The sequence below is a fragment of the Lithobates pipiens genome, unplaced genomic scaffold, assembly GCF_037356315.1.
Source record: "Lithobates pipiens isolate NorthernLeopardFrog02 unplaced genomic scaffold, aLitPip1_a1.2 Scaffold_13, whole genome shotgun sequence".
Taxonomy (NCBI): domain Eukaryota; kingdom Metazoa; phylum Chordata; class Amphibia; order Anura; family Ranidae; genus Lithobates; species Lithobates pipiens.
Genome location: NW_027507718.1, coordinates 279481975 through 279506754, shown reverse-complemented (window position 1 = coordinate 279506754; position 24780 = coordinate 279481975). Strand labels below are relative to the sequence as shown.

General features: G+C 43.4%; 2 protein-coding genes across 2 annotated transcripts in view; one reads left to right on the top strand and one right to left on the bottom strand.

The window, feature by feature from the left end:
- GSTCD (glutathione S-transferase C-terminal domain containing) overlaps positions 1-22624 on the bottom strand; it is a 257832-nt gene extending 235208 nt beyond the window's left edge. Inside the window, exon 1 of the mRNA XM_077476668.1 lies at positions 22402-22624. The gene's annotated coding sequence lies outside the window, so the exon portion shown is untranslated. The remainder of the gene's footprint in view (positions 1-22401) is intronic.
- A 1-nt stretch (position 22625) lies between these two features.
- The window catches only part of INTS12 (integrator complex subunit 12), a 47661-nt gene continuing 45506 nt past the window's right edge, over positions 22626-24780 (top strand). Inside the window, exon 1 of the mRNA XM_077476669.1 lies at positions 22626-22758. The gene's annotated coding sequence lies outside the window, so the exon portion shown is untranslated. The remainder of the gene's footprint in view (positions 22759-24780) is intronic.

Sequence of the window (24780 nt, the reverse complement as noted above, 5' to 3'; positions counted from 1 at the left end):
GACCATTATTGTATCAAAGGATGAGGCACAATACCCAAGTAACTTGCTGAGGAACTATAGATGAAAATGCACATCTTCTACTGCTGGAAACACTTTGGGCCTGAGGGAAGCAAGAAGCCTTTTACGTTGCTAAGTGGATGACTCTTGAGTAGACTGTAAAAAGCAGAAAACCCTTTTAAATAGTCTACTGTAAGTGAAAATAAAAGAGAGAACATTTTGTGATATGTGCCAAATTCTCAGCTTGTAGACATAGATCCCATTATAATCACCGATCCAAGAAGCTGAACATAGACTCTGTCAGGCACAGGGGTATTATTAGCACATTAAGAATATTCAGCAGCCAGTGAGCCAAATCCACGCTAATCTGCGAGTCTTAATTTTACCTGCTGCTTAATGAACCACCTCAGTGCATGTTGTTCAGAGTGCACAAAGCGGGAGGAAAAAAAAAAAAAGGATGGAATACGCCGCAAAACCTCAAGAGAAAAATATAAATTACATTTTAGCATTAAGACTTTAATCTGAAAAGACAAGGAAAAAAAAAAAAATATTCTGAACACAAACAATATGTCACTGGGTTGAGCTGCACCCTGTGGCTAATTGGAAGCTGCAGTGTCACCTTGGAATTAAGACTATTGATCTAAACGGTTTTAATATTTTCAGAAACCAAGAAATAATCCATGGATATATAGAGCGTGCAGCTCTGAATGTAAAAACAGTAGACCGGGGAAAATAAGAATGGAGCCGCTCGCAGTTTTTAACATAATTATACATAATTAACATAATAATAAGGCAAATATATTCATTGCTTGGATTTCTGGCCGATGAACGCTATATATATCCGAAGTGACCAGAGAATGATTTTGTTGTATGATAAAAAAAAGAAAAAAAAGGCTTCGACACTTTGGTTCAATAATTACATATTACAGTGTGGGACTAGTGCCAGTGGAGGGATGCCAGCCCCCATAGTAGGTTCTCAGAAGAATTTATATACATTCTATTCCCGTAGAATAGAATTTTTTAATATGCTTAATTAGCAGCTACCAACTAACAGTGGGCATTCTACCTGAAGCACCAGCTCTGCCTGAAAAAGATTAACGTATTTGGGAGTTCAACCTGTTACTAGTTGTTCTGATCGCCACTTGCGCCTTAAAATGGCTATGAAAGGAATCCGTAAACTACCGCTCAAAAAGCAAGGTCCACTTATTCTTTAGATCCCAAACCCCACGTAAAAAAGTGTCAGCGCCGAGCATCAGGGCCCACTGACAAGCCAGTACAGCCAGCCCTCCTGTACCGGGTCCGGACCCCATCAGCTCAAATGGGGGCCCGGGCACCTGCCGAACAGGAGGGCCAACTGTATTGCCTTATTGCCGACACCTATTGTGGCTCCCCCTGCAGTGATGCCAGCTTTTCCTCCTCTCCCTCTATGGCTGTACAGCAGGGGGATTGGTTCTAGCATCTGTGCCCCCACTGAGATCATTCCTATCCCTCTGATATTTGGGCCCCCCTGTGAGCCCCTTTTCATCTGCTATATGGGTCCCCGTGTGCCCTTTCCCACACAGCACTGCCGGCTTCCCTCCTCTTCTCTCCCTTCCGCTGGCAGCTGCTGAGATCGCACACAGGGGTCATTTCAGGATGGACATTTCATTCACACAAAGAACTTTATTAACTCAATACAGTTTTATCTGTTAGATTTAGCAGGAATTTTGTTGTGTTTGTGTCCACTAATGATGATTTTAATGTATTTTTTAGAGAAAATTTAATTTTCAGGTAGGCTGACATCACATATGGGAAGATACTCAAGCCCAGTGTAGGAGGGTCTTCTTGTGAAATTGAGGATTCTAACCTTTCTCAGATCCTGCAGGAAGCTGACATCACCCTCATCTAGATGTATGCTGGATGGCAGATATGTATCCCCCTTCTTTGTGTGGCAGGTAGTTTATTTAAGAGACATCGCAGGGGTGAAAAAATGAGAGAGCCGATAAAGGAGGTATAGACAGAGTGTGGGGAATAATAATTGCTGAACCTGTTTGAGTCTGGTGGGCACATGCTTGTCTGAAAGTTCCACTGCTGACTGAGCCCACTGTGTTTAGATGTCCTTTCACTGAAGTTTTCCTGGCTGACATATTTCTTTTTCCTGGGACTATACTGATCTGAAATGGATCATTTGAGTTTTCTTTTATGGACTTGTACTTTGATTTAGCTGCTTCCACAGGACGCTTCGACACTGCCTCGCTGCGGCCCGGCCACAGCGCGAAATCAGCACACTGTACCCACAGGTTTTGTGCGAGTTACTCACGCTTTCCCAAAGACTTCTATTAGATTGGGTGTTTTTGGTGTGTTTTCTGAACACGCACCAAAGATGTAGCGCTTTCAGAAAACGCACCAAAAACCCCTGAACTAATAAAAGTCTATGGGAAAGCGCAGGCAAAAAAAAACTGCATCATAGCAGTGTGAAAGCTCCCTTAAAGGACAATGTTTTTTCAATAAGCCAGTGTTCTGCAAGCCTGCTAATCCCCCAAACATTACAATTGGTGTTGGATGCAGGCAGGTTCAGAAAAACTTACATTAAGGCTCTGTTCACACTAGTGCGACTACAAATGACGCATGATTTCGAATAAGACTTTGATGTGACTTTACACTCTCTGGTACTCAAGTTGCAAGAAAGTAGTGCAGGAACATTCGCTGCACCTTTAAGTCATATAGACTGGAATGGGTGCCATTGAAATCCATGGACTGCTCCCCTGAGAGGTTCACGGATCTTTATAATTGTGTTCATTGCTCATTTATCTTTATGAATTAACATAGGTTCATCTCAGGTACTGCATGGTACCGTATATACTCGAGTATAAGCCGAGATTTTCAGCCTCTTTTTTGAGGCTGAAAGTGCCCCCCTCGGCTTATACTCGAGTCATCGCTGTCTGCCCGCTCGATCAGCGTGTCGAGCAGACAGACAGCGGCCATTCTATAATTCAAAAGCCGCGCCTCCGGCTCCGCCTTCGCCTGTGATAGGCGGAACACTGAATTTCCCAGCAGCCTGTGTTCCGCCTATCACGGACATCGTATCATCCTCGTACTACGGACGAGGATGATACGATGTCCGTGATAGGCGGAACACAGGCTGCTGGGAAATTCAGTGTTCCGCCTATCACAGGCGAAGGCGGCGGCGCAGCTTTTGAATTTTACAATGGCCGCCGAGGCAGCCACAGGGATGGATGGATGGATGGATGGATGGATGGACACACACACACACAGGGATGGATGGACGGACACACAGGGATGGACGGACACACAGGGATGGACGGACACACACACAGGGATGGACAGGCATGTCTCACCCTCGGCTTATACACGAGTCAATAAGTTTGCCAGTTTTTTGGGGGTAAATTGGGGGCCTCGGCTTATATTCGGGTCGGCCTATACTCGAGTATATACGGGTATTTATTTATTTTTTCACATGATCATTTCTGAAATACTGTTTGTTTGCTTAGCGTATTCTCTAGGCTTCAACCATTGAGAGCTGTATGGTTCCCTATAACTCTAATAGACCGTTTTAGTACCGGAGCATCATTACTTGGTTACTTTTCTGTTTTTTATTGTTACTGGTTATGCCATGTAAGAGGCCTATTTGTTTGTTGTATATGTGTTGTTATTCTCAAGCCACTCTCAGTCACTGGCCTTGGCGACTGTTCACAGTTTTGTGAGTTTATTACTATCATTATCATAATAAATATTGTAAAAAAAACAAAACATGGGCTGCGACTTGTCATACGACTTTATGTGTCCAAAGTTACATGACAGGTCACACTAGTGTGGACAGAGCTTTAAAGGGACAATGCCCTTCTTTGATCTATAAATGTAGGAAATATTGAAGCAGTTGCTCATGGCTAATGTTGCACAGCATCGGACTAATGAAGGACAATGCCTGGCCTATGTGGCACTCCAGAAAAGTATGAAGGCTCAGTAAAGAAACACAGAGGACAAGATTACCACAAGGTGGACCATAACAGCACAAATAAAGACTCTGAGGTAGTACAATCACTTTCTTAAAGTTGTAAGCCAATTGCTGTTGCCCCTGGCAACCAAGCACCAATCAGAACAAATTTATTTTCTACAAAAGGTGACTTCTATAGATGAAAGGGAAGCACTTCAGGCAACATATAAGAAGAAATTATAATGAGAAGGAAGCCTCAAGACAAAAGTACAGACATAATTGCTCCTTTCTTGTAGAGCTGCACAATTAATCGTTAAAAAATCGTGATCTCGATTCAACCCCCGCACAATCTCTATTGCAGAGTTTCCCGAAACTTTCATATAACAAGTGTAGAGAGTTCTCTGCTCACTCAGCTGTCAAAAAAAACGGGCAGTCTGCCAAGTTTTTAACAACATGGTCTGTGCTAGTAGATAACTAAAAACATTGTAACTCTTCATTCTTAGATCAAAGGAATGAACGTCGTAAATTAAGGAAGTTTAACCACTTAAAAGTCTAAACCTTTTTCTGACACTCGCTTCTTACAAAGTTAAAATCAGAATTTTTTGCTAGAAAATTACTTGGGACCTCCAAACATTATATACATTATATTTTTTAGCAGAGATCCTAGGGAATAAAATGGTGATTGTTGCAATATTTTATGTCACAATGTATTTGCACAGTGGTCTTTCAAATGCAATTTTTTGGGAAAAATACACTTCAATTAATCAAAAAAAGAGAAACAGTAAAAGTTAGCCCAATTTTTTGGTTCAATGAAAAAAATGATGTTACACCGCGAGAATCGTGATCTATCTTCTAAGCAAAAAAATTGTGATTCTCATTTTAGCCAGAATTGTGCAGCTCTACTTTCTTGTCAGAAGATGAACAAAAGCAATATTATAAGCTCACTCCTGAGGGCGCTAAGGTCTATGACTGTCTGAAACGTACGATTCTAACCCACCGGGTGCACCACTGTAGCTACCGGTCAGACTAGGTGGCTGCAGCCAAGATCTTGACGGGATTAAAAATGGTTGAGATGGCGGTGATACTCCAATACTTTCAGTCTCTGCTATTTGACATGTGTGGTGGGTGTGTCATGGAGACCTGAAAACTGCTGATCAACTGGTTCAAAATGGTGAAAAGATACAAGGTGACAGAATAGGTGCTTGCTCCTTCCAGGTGAATGGAGGTGGTTTCTACACACTGGGGAAAGTTTTTCCCTTTGAGTCAGCTGCTGCCCTTCCTCTACAGGGGGCAGGCAGGCCTAAACATGCACTGTTTAGGAGATATTCACCTTGCATGCAGCCACTAACGTCAATGGCTCATGCGCTCTGAAGGTTCGGCGTATTGTGCCGGAACTTTAGAGCTTCTTGCCAGAATCGAGAATTCCCTTGCGCATGCGTGGGAGTGATGTCATCGCAGCTCCAGCCACTCAGCACCGGAGCCCGCAAACCCGGAGGAAATGCTGGGGGAACAAGTCAGCCCCCTCAGCAGTGGCTGGACGCCACTGCGGGGGGCTTTCGTTCTAAGGTATTTCATAATGTGCTAGTATGCAATGCATACTAGCACATTATGCCATTATCTTGCAGGTGGAGGTGCACCGAATGGAAATTTTGGTGCCGAAACCGAAAATGCAGGATTCACTTAGCCGAAAACCAAAACCGAAACTGCAAGTTTTAAAAAAAAGAATTATATTTTTATATATCATTGTATTAGATTCAACTTTTTAATTAATATCATCAATTTAAATTAATATGAATGTATTGTTGCTCATTATTGGCACATTTAGTGCAAGAAAAGCTCAAGGAAAATGCAGTCTGCAGTCTCTGACCATCTCTTGTATCATGTCTGCAATCTCTTACTTAAACTTAAACATATTTCTAATAGTATTATCAAAATTTGCACCTCTAGCAGACATGACACGAGACTGCCGCTCTGCGTGAAAAGGAGGAGGAGGAGGAAGGAAGGGACTCCAGGATGACACTCCCACAATGTGCGGCACCTGGTGCGGACTGCCCCCCTTTTCATGCCATTATCAGCACCTTATCTTCTTTCAGCCGCATGCCGACAAAAAAAACAAAAGACAGTTTACGTCAGCCAAAATTTCGGTGCACCTCTACTTGCAGGTCTTTTTTTCCGGGGGGGGGGGGGGGGGGTGTTCCCCAGGGTTTACTACTGCTTTAAATCTTCCTCTGATTAGCCTTTAATTTAGACTAATCAGCCTTAATTAACGCTTTAATCGCCTCCATTTAATTCTTTTCCTGATGATTTTTTTTTGTTCACTTCTATTTCGTAAGCTATTAATTAAAATGTTTCATTTGCTTTGTTTGTTAATATTTTTACACCTTCAACATACATTTACACGTTTCATGTTGAAAAAAGTGCAAAATGGGAACAACATTTTTTTATTGCATTTGTAAGTATTTTTTTAAATCCTTTATACCATTGCTGACAGCTGAGGTATACACAAAACAGTTGCCGGTAGGTATCGGCGAGTACTAAAAAAACAAACAAAAAAAAAACAGGATAAGTATTCGTACTCGTAAAAAAAAAAATGGTATCGGTGCATCCCTAGTCATGGCAATGAAAGGACTGGCTTTGTTGCCATGGCAAAGAACAGATCTGTCCTGAAGGATCTGTGATATTGCCTTAACAAAGGATGGATTGGTACCTGTGCTGTGGCAAAATAAGAATTTGTCCCAATTTTCTGGAACATTATAGAGCTGCACTCTTGTAAATTATATTTTGGGTACTATGTATTAAGGTATAGTGCTAGAAGCTGATGATTAGTTTATGATTTTGGGCCCTAGCGCAGTTTTAATTTTCTTTGAAATTTGTCCCACTGCCTTGGCTAAAGAGGCAATGTTAGGTAATAGAGGAATAAAATACATTCCATGGTGAAAGACACATAGAGCCGTGGCTCGGTCCTCCCCCACTCTCTCCTCATTGGCTCACTAGCACAGGCTACTGTCACATCCAATGAAGAGAGGGAGTCCTGCGGCAGCCAAAGTTCTCATGCACATCACTGGAATGAGAGGGGGCTCAGTTGAGTATTAAGGGGGCTGTGGGGGAAGCAGCACAAAGAAGGTTTTGATGGGAAGATGGGTGAAGTCAAATACAGGGCTATCTTAGACGAATACCTGGTAGAGTCTGCAAAAGACTTGAGACTGGGGCAGAGCTTCATTTTCCAGTAGGACAGCAACCCAAAACTTTCAGTCAGAGCTAAAATGGAATGGTTTTGGTCAAAGCATATTCATGTTTTAGAATGGCCCAAAGTCCAGACCTAAATCCAATAGAGAATCTGTGGCAAGACTTGAAACCTGCAGTTCACAGATGCTCTCCGTCCAATCTAACAGAACTTGAGCTGTTTTGCAAAGAAGAATGGGCAAAAATGTCACTCACTAGATGTGCAAAGCTGGTAGAGACATCCCCAAACTGACTTGCAGCTGTATTTGCAGTGAAAGGTGGTTCTATAAAGTACTGATTCAGGGGGGGTGAATACAAATGCACGCCAAGCTTTTCACATATTTATTTGTAAAAAAAAATTGAAAACCATTTATCATTTTCCTTCCACTTCACAATTCTGTGTCACTGTGTTGGTCTATCACATAATATGCATTTATGTTTTTGGTTGTAACATGACAAATTGTGGAAAATTTCAAGGGGTATGAATACTTTTTCAAGGCATTGTACATTGTTTATTGAATTTTTGTTTAGCGGTTGGATCATGCCTTCATGTATTAATGCAAACTGATTTCTGTTAACTGATGCCAAACAGCTGAATCCTTAGTTGAAGTATATTTTGAGACAAAATTTAATCTCTTAAAAGATGGTGTACAGCAATGCATATTTTCTTTTGATCCACCCACACCTGCTGTGTTATACAGAGAGCCTCAGAAATGTAAAAACACCATTTAAATCCTGGAGTTTTGCTAAGTCCATGTCACGGCCCACTACCGGTCCAACATTAGCCTGCTATTAAATTAAACTGCAGACTTCTGTGAAAAACTTTAAGTCTAATGCCCTGTACACACGGTCGGAAATTCTGATGGAAAAAGTCAGATCGGATTATGTTGTCGGAAAATCCGATTGTGTGTGGGCTTTATCGGACTTTTTCTGTCGGAATTTCCGACGCACAAAGTTTGAGAGCAGGATCTAAAATTTTCCGACAACAAGATCCGATCGTGTGTAGACAATTCCGACGGACAAAGTGCCACGCATGCTCAGAATAAACTAAGAGACGAAAGCTATTGGCTACTGGCCCGTTTATAGTCCCGACGTACGTGTTGTATGTCACCTCGTTCAGAACAATCGGATTTCCCGACAACTTTGTGCAACCGATCGATGTGGCTGTTTCTTGTGCGAATAAAAACCTGACCTGTCCTTTGGATAATGCTCAGGTATTTAAGGATCCAACTGATAAGAAGCTGGAATCCTTATTGAAAGCCTCCTTTTCCATGGCTGGCGCTGTAGTGCAACCTACAGTCCCAACTGTGGGCTTGTGTCAGTTCCTCAAGGAACAGGTTAAGCAGATGCATGGCCTTCTTCCCAGTGAGGAAGTGGAGAATTATGCAGAAATTCCTCAAATTCTGTGTTTCATGATTGATACGATTTTGGATTCTGTCCAACAAGCATCTAGTTTTTCTCTCCTGTTGGTACACATGCGAAGGGCCCTATGGCTAAAATATTGGGCAGCTGAGCGGTCGTGTAAAAAATATTTGACTGGGTTCCCGTTTAAAGGGGAACGCTTATTTGGGGAGGACTTGGATAAATTCATCCAAAAGATTACAGGGGGTAAATCTACTCTCCTACAAATCAAAAAGAACAAACGTCCATCATTTAGGCGTTCTCTTTCTCCCGGAGCATCAAGCTCTAAGCAGTGGCGACGGCCTTCCCAACCTCCCTCTAGAGGAAAGGCCCAAGGTCACGCCAAGGGGCAGAAAAAGACTTGGGGGCGAAAGCCTGCTAAGCAGAGCTCAAAAGCTTCCTTGTGAAGGGGGCGCCCCCACTCGGCCGAGTGGGGGGGAAGGCTCCTGCAGTTTTCAGAAGCCTGGCGGGAAGAGATTCGGGACAAATGGGTAACATCCTCAATATCTCTGGGCTACAAGCTAGAGTTCCAGGAGAGTCCACCATCTCGCTTCCTAAGGTCAAGGATCCCCAAGGATGCAGTAAAGCAAAGACCGCTACTTCTGGCCTTAGATCACTTACTATCCCAGGGGGTGATAGTGGAAGTGGACCCAAAAGAACAGGGTTCAGGGTTTTACTCAAATCTCTTCACCGTTCCAAAGCCAAATGGAGATGTCAGACCAATCGTGGATCTAAAGGATATGAACCGGTTTCTGCACATTCGGTCTTTCCGAATGCAGTCAATACACTCTGTGGTATCTTCCCTGCAAGGGGGTGAGTTTATGGCATCAATAGATATCAAGGATGCATATCTTCATGTGCCAATATTTCCCGCACACCAAAAATATCTAAGGTTCGCGGTAGATCAGCCCCATTTTCAATTTGTGGCCCTGCCTTTTGGTCTCGCTATAGCTCCTCGAGCCTTCACAAAGATTCTAGACCCTCTCTTGGCAAACCTAAGAGCTCAGGGCATAACCGTGATAGCTTATCTAGACAATTTGCTACTCATAGAGCAGACAGTAGCGCTCTTGAACCACAGTGTTATCAAAACATTAGAACACCTGAAACACCTAGGTTGGATTATAAACCTAGAAAAGTCGTCCCTGCAGCCTGTTACCGGGTTGGAGTATCTGGGCATGATCATAGACACCGCTCAGGGCAGGGTGTTTCTACCAAGGCCAAAGGCCATGGCTATAGGGGCTCTGGTTCGCCTAATACTGAGCAGAAGGACTTCCCCCATTCGGCTGTGTATGAGACTGTTAGGGAAAATGGTCGCCTCCTTCGAGGCCGTTCCATTTGCCCAGTTTCACTCAAGGCCTTTGCAGAGATGCATCCTTGCAGCTTTGGAACAAGGAGCCCCAGGCTTTGGATCTTCCTATGTGTTTATCCACAGGGATACGCAGGAGTCTCATTTGGTGGTTACAGACCAAGAATTTGCTGAAAGGCAAAACTTTTCTTCCCCTTCCATGGAAGATTGTAACTACAGATGCCAGCCTGACAGGCTGGGGAGCAGTGTTGGAAGAGGTATGCACGCAGGGGAAATGGTCCGCGACCGAAAAGCTACTGCCCATAAATATTCTGGAAATTCGGGCAGTTTATATGGCCCTCATGGACTGGTCCTGCAGACTACAGGGTCACCCTGTTTGAATACAGTCCGACAATGCCACAACTGTGGCTTATATCAATCACCAGGGTGGCACCAAAAGTCTGGATGCACAGAGAGGTGAATCGCATACTTGCTTGGGCGGAGAGGCATGTCCCATGCCTTTCTGCAGTCTTCATTCCAGGAGTGGAAAATTGGCAAGCGGACTTTTTAAGCCGCCAACAGTTATGCCCAGGAGAATGGGCTCTACACCCCGACATATTTCAGACCATATGTCACAAATGGGGCACTCCAGACTTAGGCCTGTTTGCATCCAGATTCAACAGGAAGCTGGACAAGTTTGTGTCAAGGACAAGGGACGTACTTGCTCAGGGGTCAGATGCTCTGATAATTCCCTGGGATCGGTACAATCTAATCTATGCCTTCCCGCCATACCCGCTTTTGTTACGGTTCCTGGGAAGAGTCAAGAGCGAAATAAATTTGGTTCTATTGGTAGCCCTGGCTTGGCCCAGACGACCTTGGTACGCAGAGATCATAAAAAGGGCAGTAGGCAGGCCGTGGATCCTCCCTCTCCGGCCAGATCTACTCTTGCAGGGTCCAATTTACCATCCTGCTTTACACAGTCTGAATTTAACGGTTTGGCTGCTGAGACCCACATTCTGAAAGAGCGTGGACTCTCGGAGTCAGTCCTTTCTACTCTGGTCAATGCCAGAAAGCCGGCCTCCAGGCTTATTTACTACAAAATCTGGAAGGCATATGTTTCTTGGTGTGAACCCAGGGGATGGCATCCTAGAAAGTATGTCGTTAGCAGGAGCTTGGCTTTCCTCCAGTCAGGCCTAGAAATGAATTTGGCCGTAAGCACTATCAAGGTTCAGATTTCAGCCTTGTCGGTGTTTTTCCAGAAGCCACTTGCATAACATTCTCTTGTCCGGGCTTTCATTCAGGGGGCCATGCGGTTAAGGCCGCCAGTCAAACCTCCGGTATGCCCATGGGATCTGAATTTGGTTCTCTCGGCATTACAGGGACAACCATTTGAACCATTGCATCAGGCTTCGTTAGTTCTTTTGACTAAAAAATTAGTCTTCTTGATAGCCATATCCTCGGCTAGAAGAGTGTCAGGGCTGGCAGCTCTTTCAAGCAAGGAACCTTATCTAATTATTCATAAGGACCGAGTAGTGATGCGTCCTAATAGGTCCTTTCTACCTAAGGTGGTTTCGGGATTCCATTTGAATCAAGATGTAATCCTACCATCCTTTTTTCCAGATCCACAGCACGCAGAAGAAGAGTCTTTGCACACTCTAGATGTGGTAAGGGCAATCAGTATCTATCTCCAGGCAACTGCTGAGATAAGAAAGATTGATTGTTTATTTATTTTGCCAGAAGGCCCTAAAAAGGGCCAGGCGGCATCAAAATCCACTCTCTCAAGATGGATTAGACAAGTTATTCTTCAGGCCTATGGTGTAAAAAGGGAAGAGTCCTCCGTTTCAAGTGAAAGCGCACTCAACTAGGGCTATAAGTGCTTCTTGGGCAGTGTATTACCAGGCCTCCCTGGCTCAGATCTGTAAGGCTGCGACTTGGTCATCAGTCCACACATTCACCAGATTTTATCAGGTGGATGTCAGAGGGCAAGAGGATACCGCCTTTGGGCGCAGTGTACTGCAGGCTGCAGTTTAGTTCCTCTGGTCCATGGCGGTCTATAATTCTGATCTGTATCTCCCTCCTCTCAAACTGAGTATTGCTTTGGGACATCCCACTATGTAATGAAGCTCCTGTATCCCGTGATGTATGATCAAGAAAATAGGATTTTTATATACAGCTTACCTGTAAAAATCCTTTTCTTGAGAGTACATCACGGGACACAGATCTCCCGCCCTTCTTGGGTTTTACGTGGTTTCTTATTGCGTTGCTACAAAACTGAGGTGCCTCCCATATGGGAGGGGTTATATAGGGAAGGAATTCTCCTTAATTGGGGTTAGCCAGTGTCCAATCACCGAAGGTGCCTATATAACCCACTATGTAATGAAGCTCCTGTGTCCCGTGATGTACTCTCAAGAAAAGGATTTTACAGGTAAGCTGCAAATAAAAATCCTATTTTTAGTTTAAGTTTTGGATAGAGTGGAAATGGATTATAACACCTGTCAGTTGTTATTACTGTCTGTGCCCCCATTAACCACTTGACAACTGGGCACTTAAACAGCCCTCGTGACCAGACCAATTTTTCAGCTTTCGGTGCTTTCACACTTTGAATGACAATTACTCAGTCATGTAACACTGTACCCAAATGAATTTTTGTCCTTTTTTTCCCCACAAATAGAGCTTTCTTTTGGTGGTATTTGATCACCTCTGGGTTTTTTATGTTTTGCGCTATAAATGAAAAAAAGACCGAAAAATTTAGAAAAAAAAGCACATTTTTCTTTGTTTCTGTGATAAAATTTTGAAAATTATTTATTTATTTTAATGAATTTTGCCCACAATTTATACTGCTACATATCTTTGGTAAAAATAACCCAAATTAGTGGATATTATTTGGTCTTTGTGAAAGTTAGAGAGTCTACAAGCTATGGTGCTAATCATACAAAATTGATCACATCTGATGTACTGGTGGCCGATCTCATTTCTTGTGACCCGAACAAGCCAGGAAAGTACAAATACCCCCAAATGACCCCTTTTTTGAAAGTAGACATTCCAAGGTATTTAGTAAGAGGCATGGTGAGCTTTTTGGTGTTGTCATTTTTTCCCACAATTCTTTGCAAAATGAAGATTTTTATTTTTATTTTTTTTTCACAAAATTGTCATTGTAATAGGTTATTTCTCTCACATGGCATGTGTATACCACAAATAATGCCCCAAAATAAATTCTGCTACTCCTCCTGAGTATTATGATACCACATGCGTGAGACTTTTCCACAGCCTGGCCACAGAGAGGTCCAACATGCAGGGAGCGCCATGAGGTGTTCTAGGAGCATAAATTACACATCTGACTTGTTGACTACCTAATACACTTTTGAAGGCCCTGGAGCACCAGGACAGTGACACTGACGTGGCACTGATGACACGTGGCACTGATGACAGATGCCACTAATACGTGGAACTGATGGCACGTGACACTGATGACAGATGGCACTAATATGTGGCACTGATGACACATGGCACTAATACGTGGTACTGACAGATGGCACTAATACGTGGCACTGATGACAGATGGCACTAATACGTGGCACTGACACGTGACACTGACAGATGGCACTGATACGTGGCATTGATGACACGTAACACTGACAGGTGGCACTGATGACAGATGGCACTAATATGTGGCACTAATGACACGTGACAGTGATATGGCACTGATGACAGATGGCACTATGTGGCACTGATGACACGTGGCACTGATGTGGCACTGATCACAGATGGAATTATACGTGGCACTGATGACACTTATACATGGCACTGGGGACAGATGGCACTGACAGGTGGCACACTGGGGACAGATGGCACACTGGGGAGATATTTTACTTATGGCCGCTGCAGCCATTCATCTCTCCCTCCTCACACGCTGTCTGTGTGAGGAGGGAGAGCAGCGCTGAGAGATGATCTCATATGTTCACATATGTGATTGTCCGTTTACAGCAATCTGTGACTGGCTGTGTCCGGGGGACGTGGCCAGCACAGAACTTCCCCGAAGCGCGCTCGCAGGAGCGCGCATTGCGGAAGTAAACAGGAGGACGTCCAGGGACGGCCTCCAAGCAATTGGCGTCCGCTCTGCAGCCTTCTTTCGGCTATAGAGCGGACACCTAGTGGTTAAAGCAGACCTTCAGTCATTTTTTTTTAACTTTCCATCTATTAAATCTTCTGCCCTTGTTGTTTTAACTTTGGACAGTAAAACATTTTTTTCTGCCAGTAAATTTCTTATACAGTCCACTTCCTGCTTCTTGTCTGGTAAAAAAACCTAGGCTTATGACATCATGTTCTCTCTCTCTCTCGTGAGAGTTTGCCAGGAAGGGAGGGGGTGAGTCATAAGAGAGAGGAGAGCAGGCGGCCGGATTATCAGAGAGCGGAAACATCACTGTAACAGCTTACATTTCAATTGCCGTGTGTTCCCTGCACTCGCTGTCACATATAGCCCCTCCTCCTGGCCGCTGTACTTTGACAGACAGATCACTCATCCAACTCCGGGACATGTGACGTGTATCAAAGTACCTGGGCATGGAGGCGGGGTTGTATGTGACGGCGATCATTGGAAACACTCGGTAATTGAAATATAAGCTGTTACAGCAATGTTCCTCGGCGTAGTGATGTTCCGGCTGGCAATCCTCTACTCTCTTCCACTGCACTGGTAGGCTGCATTGATGGGCACAGGCGAGGCTCCATTGATGGGCACAGGCGAGGCTCTATTGATGGGCACAGGCGAGGCTGCATTGATGGGCACAGGTGAAGCAGCATTGATGAACACAGGTAGGCTGCATTGTTGGGCACAGGTGAGGCTGCACTGATAAAGTTGTTGGTAATATTTATTTTTATAACTTAATTCTGCAGAAAACCTTTAATTATCATTTCATTAGATAATTTATGAGGGCGTGTTTAGGGGCCGAATTATTGGTGGAGCAGGGTAGAGGTTCAGTGGGGCAACTGGTGGCGAGTAACCCTTGAGGCCTGGCTAGTAGCTCAGTACTTGAAATTTTGAGCCCTGACAGACAATCAGGTTGAAAGACACAAGTCCATCTAACTCAATCGATACAGAGCAGCGTTCTTACCCTAGGCACCTCTCCTGATTTTGAAATACAAACACTTCTCCCTCTCATCATCTATAATACAGAGATTAGCATTTCTTTATAGTTCACAGTAGTCTGTTGGGATATGTCTCTACTAAACTTTGCACATCTAGACTTTGCAATATTTGCCCACTCTTCTTTGCAGAACAGCTCAAGTTCAGTTAAATTTAATGGTGACCATTTATGGACAGCAGTCTTCAAGTCAGTCCACAGATTTTTGATGGGGTTTAAGTCTGGGCTCTGACTAGGCCATGCAAGGACATTCACGCATTTCTCCTTCGACCACTGTGCGGTATTTTTTGCTGTGTGTTTTGGGTCATTGTCATGTTGGAAGGTAAACCTTCTTCCCTTTGACAATTTTCTGGCAGAGGGCAGCAGATTTTCCTTTAAGAATTTAACAGCATTTTGCCATATCTATTTTTCCTTCTATCCTGACAAGTGCTCCAGTCCTTTCTGCAGAGAAACACCCCCATAACAGGATATTACCCCCTCTATGCTTTACTGTAGGAATGGAGTTATTTGGATGGTGAGCTGTATTGGATTTCCGCCAGATATATCGTTGGGGGGTTGAGGCCAAATAATTCAATATTAGTCTCATTTGAGCAGAACACCTTTTTCCATGTGGCCTCAGAATCTTCAAGGTGCGTTTTGGCAAAGCTCAGTCATGACGGCATGTGGTCTTTCTCGAGGAGTGGCTTTTTTCTTGCAACCCTCCCATACAAGCCACATTTGTCAAGAATATGCGATATTGTTATCACATGTACACAATGACCACTTTGTCATAAATTCCTGCAACCGCTTCAGAGTTGCGCCTTGGTAGGCTCTCTGACTAGTTTTCTCCTAGCTCTTTTATCAAGTCTGGAATGATGTCACGATCCAGGGAGGGTCTTTGTTGTACCAAATACCTTCAACTTCTTAATAATAGACTTTGCTGTGCATCTAGGCATTACTAAAGCCTTTAACATTTTTTTTGTATCCATCTCCTGACTTGTGCCTGTCCACAAATTTATCCTAGAGATCTCAGGCACAGTGCTTTGCCATCCATAGTTGTTTGCTTCAGCTGCACTACTAGGGACTGAAATGTTACAGGAAAGCTCTTTTCATGCTAAGCTAATCAAAATGACGACAGCTGACCACAGTTTAAAGTCAAATGGCTTTGTGTGTCATTGAGAAGGTGATTAGCTACACCTGATTGAAGTAATTTTTTTGGAAGGTGATGACCCTTTTTCCACCTCAGTGATTCAGTTTTTGATTTTTTTCTGACAAGCTGGTGTTATATCTTGGATGTTATAAGTTGCATGAATGAGTAAACACAGCTGGATAAAACAAAAACGGCGTGTCTTCATTTCAAGTTGCATGGCCATAAAATTATTTTAAAGGGGGCGATTCTTTTCTATACCCACTGTATATTCACTCATAAGTGATCAGAACACAACCCACTTGTGTACCTAAGGTTTTACAATGCTCGGGCCCATAACCCCTTATCAGGAGTCTACGATTATACACAGTGGGGTTGATTTACTGAGGCTGGATTCACACCTATGCATTTTTAGTGCATTTTGCAGATTTGCACTACAGAACGTGTTCCATAGGAAACCATGTTAAATGGACTGTAGTGCAAATCTGAAAAATGCAAAAAGCACTAAAACTGCATAGGTGTGAATCCAGACTAAAACTGGTAAAAGTGCAAAAACTGGTACAGCTGCGCATGGTAGCCAATCAGCTTCTAACTTCAGTTTGTTCAATTAAGTTTTAACCAAAAAACTGGAAGCTGATGGGTTCAAACCCAGTGTCTCCGTTGGCCTTGCAGCCATTGTAAAGGCGGTGAAGGTGTGAGATGAATATTTTGCCAGGCGTTTATTGCTTATTAGAAATCTTCTGCTTCTTATTGGTGAATTTTTCTCTCTCTTCCTGTCAGGAGAGGAAATGATAAATTCTCTCCAACAGAGACACAAACAAGAACAAAACACACATTACTAGCAGATTATGGAAGGGTTACAACTTCTGACAGTGTTCTCATATGCAGTTTGTGCCATCCTGCCCTGCTTACAACTGCTCCCCTAATTTATTGTATGGCTGTTAAAAGCACGAGTGAGGGAACAATGTCCCAAAAGGGGACACATACAGAACAAAGAACCACAACATCTTTCCCTAATCCAAAATGTAATAAATTGGCTTGAAATAAGAGCTCACTATATGCATACTTGGTTAAAATCAGTGACTTAGAAAGTTCTGGAGCCATTAGTTCAGAATTATACCCAGAGAAGTACTATTTTCAGAAAGAGAAGTCAGCAATGACTGCCTCCATATTTTTTCAGTTTCCTTTTAATTGATTGTGCAATAACCTCAAGCAATAGAGGCTAGTCCCTTCATTGCTCTCTGGATAAAATCCATCCATGCCGTTGAGCTCCCAGCCTTCTGCTGGTCAGAGACACTAATAGACTTTTCAAAATGTATACAATCTGGGAAAAAAGGGCAATTGCTGCACTTTAATAAAAATGAAGAATATTGTTATACACTAAATTAATTTACTGTAGAAAGAAGCACACTCTAGAAAAATACACATTGCATAATTTTAGCATGATCGCTTAGGCAGTTGTAGCCGTATTAGTGTCCCTGTAGCAGCAGAGCCGAGTACTGAACCTGATACCGTTTTTATTTGCACTAATGCCCCATACACACGGTCAGATTTTCCTACAAAAAAAAAAAAAAATGTTCGATGGGACCTTGTTTTCGGAAATTCCGACCATGTGTGGGCTCCATCACACATTTTCCATAGGAATTTCCGTCATACAAAATTTGAGATGTGGATTTCAAATTTTCAGACAACAAAATCCGTTGTCGGAAATTCTAAACGTGTGTACACAATTCCGAGGCACAAAGTTCCACACATGCTTGGAAACAAGCAGAAGAGCCGCACTGGCTATTGAACTTCATTTTTCTCGGCTCGTCAAACGTGTTGTACGTCACCGTGTTCTTGATGTTCGGAATTTCAGACCAACTGTGTGTATGCAAGACAAGTTTGAGCCAACATCTGTCGGAAAAAAAAGATGGATTTTTTTGTTGGAAAATCCTAACGTGTGTACGGGGCATTACAGCTAGGGCTCATTTACACTTGCTTCAAAATGTGGCATTGAACACACTTTTCTAAAGCCGAAAAGCCAATCACAGCGCCTCTCACCGATAAAGATAGTAGGCTTACAGTCCTGTTTACACATTATGTTTGCTTTGTTTCACAAATTATACCCCATGTTGCTTTCTTGGTGCTTCAAAGCATCTCCAAAACCTCCATAGTAGTCTATGATAAAAGCTGCAGGTGCTGTAAGCGAGCTCTGAGGGGCTTTTATTCAGCATTCGCTTTGCTTTGTTTTGGAGGTATTGCAGGTTTGGGATATCCCAGAATGCACTGGAAAACCAACAATCAAACTGGAAAGCCGTCAGCAGTCACCTCCAATTCATGTGTATATATTCTGGAAGGGTCTGGGGCAGACACCACATCTGGTGTGCAGCGTGGAGTAGCAGGAGGTGAGTGGGATCCGGACTAGATCGGAGCAACTAGCAGACAGCACACATTGTGTGCAACATGCAAACAATATAGCAGAAGTTGAGGGGGTACCAGAGAAAAAGGCCAGAGTGGCAGAGGATCAGCAGGGCTGGGGGACCAGAGCAGAACAAACTAGCAATGTCACACATGGTGTGCAGCATGGGAGCAATATAGCAGTAGGCGAGCATGGATCAGAGAGAGAGGAGGATAGGCAAACCAGAGGATCAACAGAACTGGAGGTTACTACTGAGCAGAGGATCAGCAGAGTTATGAGTTACTACAGAGCAGGGGATCAGCAAAGCTGGGGTTACTATTGAGTGGGGGATCAGACTGTTATGTATGCATATGTATGCATGTCGGGCTTTAAAGAGGAAGTAAACCCTGATGAGTTTACTTCCTCTTTCATTCCCTGCAAAGGCAAAGCATAATGGACTACTATGCATCACGTAGTAGCTCATTATGTGTCACTTACCTGCTGTCCCCTGTAGTCCGGCGCATCCATCTTCTCGGTGGGGTCTCGCAGCCGCGATGACGTCACTCCCGCGCATGCGCACGGGAGCCGACACGATCGAATTTTCTGCAGACAAAACCTTGGACTTTTGTCCAAAGGGGTGTCCTTGGATTTTGTCTTGCATACAAATGGCAAGGAATTGTCGGCCAACAAACACAAACGTACTGACTTACTATGTGTTTTTTCTAGCTCTTTCTGTTAATTTTCTGTTAGTAGAAGTTTGGCGAGTATTGATTTGCGCTTTTCATTTCATGCTTTTCAGTTCGTTTCTGAACTGCCGTTCATCAACCAGACATGTTGCGGAATCGGAGGAGATAATGTGTTATTTACTATTGGCCTTGGAATTATTGCTTTGACCCAAGTCTAGTCCAGAAACAGGAAGAGGAGGATTTCTTGGACCAACAATTGTTTGCTTTATTAATCATGACCAAATATGTCATATGCCTTTGCTGCGGGAGCTCCGGGAGAATAATCCGGATGATTTTCGGAATTATCTCTGGATGACGGATCCCTGCTTTCACCAACTCTTGGCATTGCTGAACCCCTATATTAAGAAGCAGGACACATGCATGAGACTTTTATTTTATCTTTTGGATGAATAATGATTTGATTTGGTATATTTTTGGATGCATAGAATGCAATTTTTGGTTAAAGGGGTTGTAAAGGCACGTGTTTTATCACCTTAATGCATCTAATGCATTAAGGTGAAAAAACACCTTGCAGTCACCAGTCCCCTTCCCCCGCCCCCCCCCCGTTTTACTTACCTAAGCACCGAATTTCCGTTGTCGTGTCCCTCTCTCCACAGGTTCCCAGCTCTTGATTGGATAGATTGATCACAGTGCAGCCATTGGCTCCTGCTGCTGTCAATCAAATCCAATGAGGCAGGGCCGAGTCCTGCATACAGCCTCTATTGACACCGAATGCTGGACTCGGGAGCACGCTTCTCCAAGGGGGTTATCTAATGTGGGGAGGAGCCGCAAGAGCCACCGATGGACCCCAGAAATGGATGTTCGGGGCCACTCTGTGCAAAACAAGCTGCACAGTGGGGTAAGTATGACATGTTTGCTATTTTAAACCAAAAAAAAAATTATCCTTTAGTATTACATAAATTTCTATTGGCAGATAGCATTTTATTTGTTTTCTTTTTTTTAACGCACAATAAAAAAATTGTGTAGAATAATACTTGCCTATATGTTTTACTTCAAATGACATTTTGAGAGTAGGCAGTTACATTTAAAAAAAAACAAAAAAACAAACAAACAATGTAAAATTAACAAGGGACACCAACATAGTTGTATTTTGATCTTAAAAACGACGGGATAATGGTGTTGTGGTAACTTGCACCCAAAGAAAAAATTAAAAATAAAGCATAATAATATTATTCTTGCTATCACTAGAAAAAAAAATTAGTTTGCAATAACTCCATCAGTATCACCAGCAAAGCAGCTTCATTATTATCCCAATAAAGAAGAGACCATGCACTGCATTTCGAGATATAAAATAATCTGCCGTATCACTAATGTTAGTTCTGCATTACAAACACTAGTTTACAAGACCGACCGCTTCTGGCTCATCCTTGCTACCGGGCATGCATGTTCGGACTTGTGTACACACGCTCGGAAAATCCGACAACAGACATTTGTCCATGGAAAATTTTAAAACCTGCCATCCAACATTTGTCTGCGGAAAATCCGACAAAAATTGTCTGAAGGAGCGTACATACAGTCTAATTTTCCGCCAACAGCCTGTTGCATAAAGACACCATTCCATCCAGTTCAACCTGAGTGAGTGTGGGCACGTGTTCAGAATTGTCCCTATCCCTGCACATTGTGTCTCATCAAGATGCACCTCCATAATATATTATTGATTTTTTAAGGTACCCATATAACACGGTCAATTTATGCAGCACACCACACACACACACACATTGGTCCCCACACCCAAGGAGCCCACAATCCAAGGTCCCCAACTCTAAGTCATATACTAGGACCCGGGCCAGAAGCCAATTAACCTACCAACATGTCTTTGGAGTGTGGGGCGAAACCGGAGTACCCGGAGGAAACCCACACAAACACAGGGAGAACATGCAAACTCCAGACAGGTAGTGTAGTGGTTGGGATTCGAACCAGTGACCTTTTTTTTACTGCTAGGCAAGAGTGCTACCCACTACACCACTGTGCTGCCTGCCATCACACATTTCCCATCGGAAAATCCGATCGTGTGTACAAGGCTTTAGGATCTAGTCACACAGAAAGGGTTTGTTATGCTCTGTAAACCATGTGTGCACTGTAAAGGGATGGTGCAATGCCTTTTAATTAGGGATAAGCACAGGTTAGGACCAAACCCAGAGGCTAATGCCCAATCAGCTGCAGCCAGGCTTTTCTCCACCCCGCAGATCCTTGTAACAGAGAGAATGCGTGTGACACCACTGACCTAATATGGGCACATTATGAGAACATTATTGTATGAATAACACTACAGCTAGTGCGAAACATCAGCAATTTTTCCTTGTTCGCTGTGTTTGTTGAGCTGTGGTGTGATTTTCCAATAAAAGAAAGTGGTTTTCTGAAGAGTGCGGCAGTCCAGAGCTTGTTTTTCATCTGTTGCTAGTGGTAATAGCCAGCACCTGTGGCTTCCCAGCCGAAGAGACAGTTTACAGCCTGCATGTGTGCTCCTGGAGCGGTGAGATCCCTTCTCGTTCATTGACAAAATGACATCATCTGTGGCCTGCGGGGAATGCCCTGACCGCTAATCTGGCCCCAGTGACAGATTGGTTCCTAAATTCAAACCAAATCTGTGCTCATCCCTAGTTGTAATGACGCATCACACTGTTTATTTGTATTTTTTCTATCTTTATTGAAATGACACAAAAATTTTTGCAATACGTCCTAGCGTCACATCATGTTGCACTGCAGAAAAACACATCCTTCTACTTTTTTTTTTTTGCCACCAACCCAGCACATTGGTGTAAACCAAAACAACAGGACATAAGGAGTACTGCCTTGTCTATGCATCGAGACAGTGTTTGGCACTGCCGCCTGACAAAGATGATGTGAATGGGCCCTTCATGTACACATCCTGAGGACATTTCTGGGGAATATCTGAATACACGGTGAGGTTGATTTACAAAAGGCAAATCCACTTTGCACTATATGTGCACTTGGAAGTGCAGTCGCTGTAGATCTGAGGGGAAGCTCTGCTTTATCATCCAATCACATACAAGCAAAAATGCTGTTTTTGATTTTCCTTGCATGTCCCCCTCCAATCTACAGCGACTGCACTTCCAATGCAGAGTGGATTTGCCTTTAGTAAATAGGCCCTAATGTACACCATTTTTCTGAGAGGAGTAGTAGACTATGATATTGATTGTGTAGTCCCTACCTGTGCTCCCTTGCTGTCAGTCAGTTCATGTTCCCTATACACGTTCTGCTCCAGGTCCCTCAGCCTCCATGTGCACACATACACTTCCTGGCCGGCTGTGCACACCTCTGTACAATCCCACCCTCAGCACAAAATCACTGACAGGTCACAGAAGAGAAGCACGTCTGCACCTAGACACACCATCCCGAGGACCTGATCCCAATAAGAACTCTACTCAGAGATTCTTCTTTTCCTGCTTACAAAGCAAGCGGAACGTTTAGCGCAGGCTGTGTTGATTGGGGAATGGGTTGTGGCGGACCCGCACCCGGAAGTCGCCTGTGATACTACAAGTGATATGCACTGTGCTGTACCGGCTGGGTAAGCTTCATTCTAACGATACCCAGCACTGACACATACGATGGGCTGCTGTTAAATAGATGTAGTTCTCTACTTAACCATTTGATAATAGTTGCTTGGGTGTCATGCTGACTTGTTCCTGGTCAGTGGCTTAGTGCTGAAGACAGGGCAAACATGAAAGCCAGGCAACTAGTATTTTCAGAAAGCAACCACCATGTTTTTATCTATGACAGTTTTAATTGAATATCCTGCTGGGGGATCAGTAGGGTGAGATCTCTTCATAGCCAGTGCTGGGCTTATTGGTTTTCTTCCCTCCTGTCACCATTTTTGCATGTACTTTAAAGCAGAAAGGCCTTGTTTACACTTGTGATCGGGGGTGGTAATGTTAGATGAGCCACATTTTTACCTCTCCCCTTTTAGCTGCAGAAACAACGAGCAAGGGGTGTGCCGTGCTGCTTTGCTTTGCAGCTGTAACAGATTCTAATCCCAGTCACACTCACTGGGACCCATTTAAGTGACTGGGACCCAATAGCCCAGCATTTAGGGCGTTAAACACAGGCAGTACACTACCACCTGTTAAATGCTCTCTGAAGAGCGAACAAAAGCAGATGTAAATGACTCCTAATACTTATCTGTTTCAATGGTCCCAACACCTACAAGGTTCATCACCAGGATCTTCTCCCCGTCTCTTTCCAAGTAAGTGCCAGGCATCGGACGCCCTGATTGGCCAGGGTGGGATCACTTCACTCCTGCACAGCTGCAAGGATGCTCTGTGAATAGGCAAGTTAAGTGTATTATATTGAAGAAGAGACAATAGGGATTTATTTACTGTGCACTGCAGTTGCTCTAGATCAGGGGTCTCAAACTGGCGGCCCTCTAGTTCAGGGATATGCCATTAGCAGACCTCCAGCTGTTGCAGAACTTCAAATCCCATGAGGCATAGCAAAACTCTGACAGCCACAAGCATGACTCCCAGAGGCATGATGGGACTTGTAGTTTTGTAACATCTGGAGGTCCGCTAAGTGCAGATCCCTGCTCTAGTTGTTTCAGAACTACAAGTTCCATGAGACATTGCCAAGGCTGACAGTTACAAGCATGACTCCCACAGGCAGAGGCATGATGGGACTTGTAGTTTCGCAACAGCTGGAGGGCTGCCAGTTTGAGACCCTTGTTTTAGATCTTAGTAAATAAGAAGCGCTGCTGATTTCCATCATCCAATCATGTACAACAAAATATGCTGTTGTTTTCTTTCCCTTGCATGTGATTGGGTATTCTTTGCAAAGTAAAGCTTTACCTCATTTACTAAGCTCTAGAGCAAGTGCACTTACAGTGCACAGTATATTTAATCCCATTTAATCACATATAATCAATCCCATTGCATGTGTCTTCTGCAATGAAGACACATGCATTTTTTTTATTTTTATTTTTTTTATACTTCAGATATGCTTTAACTTATTACAGTGCAGCTCTGGGAATTAAGCCCCATACACACTATCAGATTTTCTGCTGATTTTTTTCCTTCAGATTTACCAAAACCATGTAGTGCAAGGGCCTGCCTGACTGCATACAACTTGAAACCCCTAAGGTTTGACCTCATATTATATGGTTTTGGTAAATCTGAAGGAAAAAATCAGCAGAAAATCTGATAGTGTGTATAGGGCTTTAGAAAAAAAAAAAAAAAAAGCTACCTTTGCAGAGGGTTCCCCACAATGCAATAATTATATGCTTGTTAATAAAGTTCATGTTTCCTGTGACTTTAAATAGAGTTGAGCCTCTTCATTAGTAAGTGGTGCAGCCACTCTGTGCGCTATATCACACTAGTAACATCAGCTACACAGTAGGAGGCACTGTGTTTCATAGCAGTATGGGTACTAAATCAAGTCAGACTGAATGCTTCTCAGCCATTCATGCGAAGCCTTGTATTTTTATCAATGAATGCAAGGCTTCCTTTGATTGGCTGAGATGAAGATTGTGATGTCACCCACCTAACTTTTCAAAACGTTTGAATTGTATTGTGCTTGAGCAACACAAGTACTCATGAAA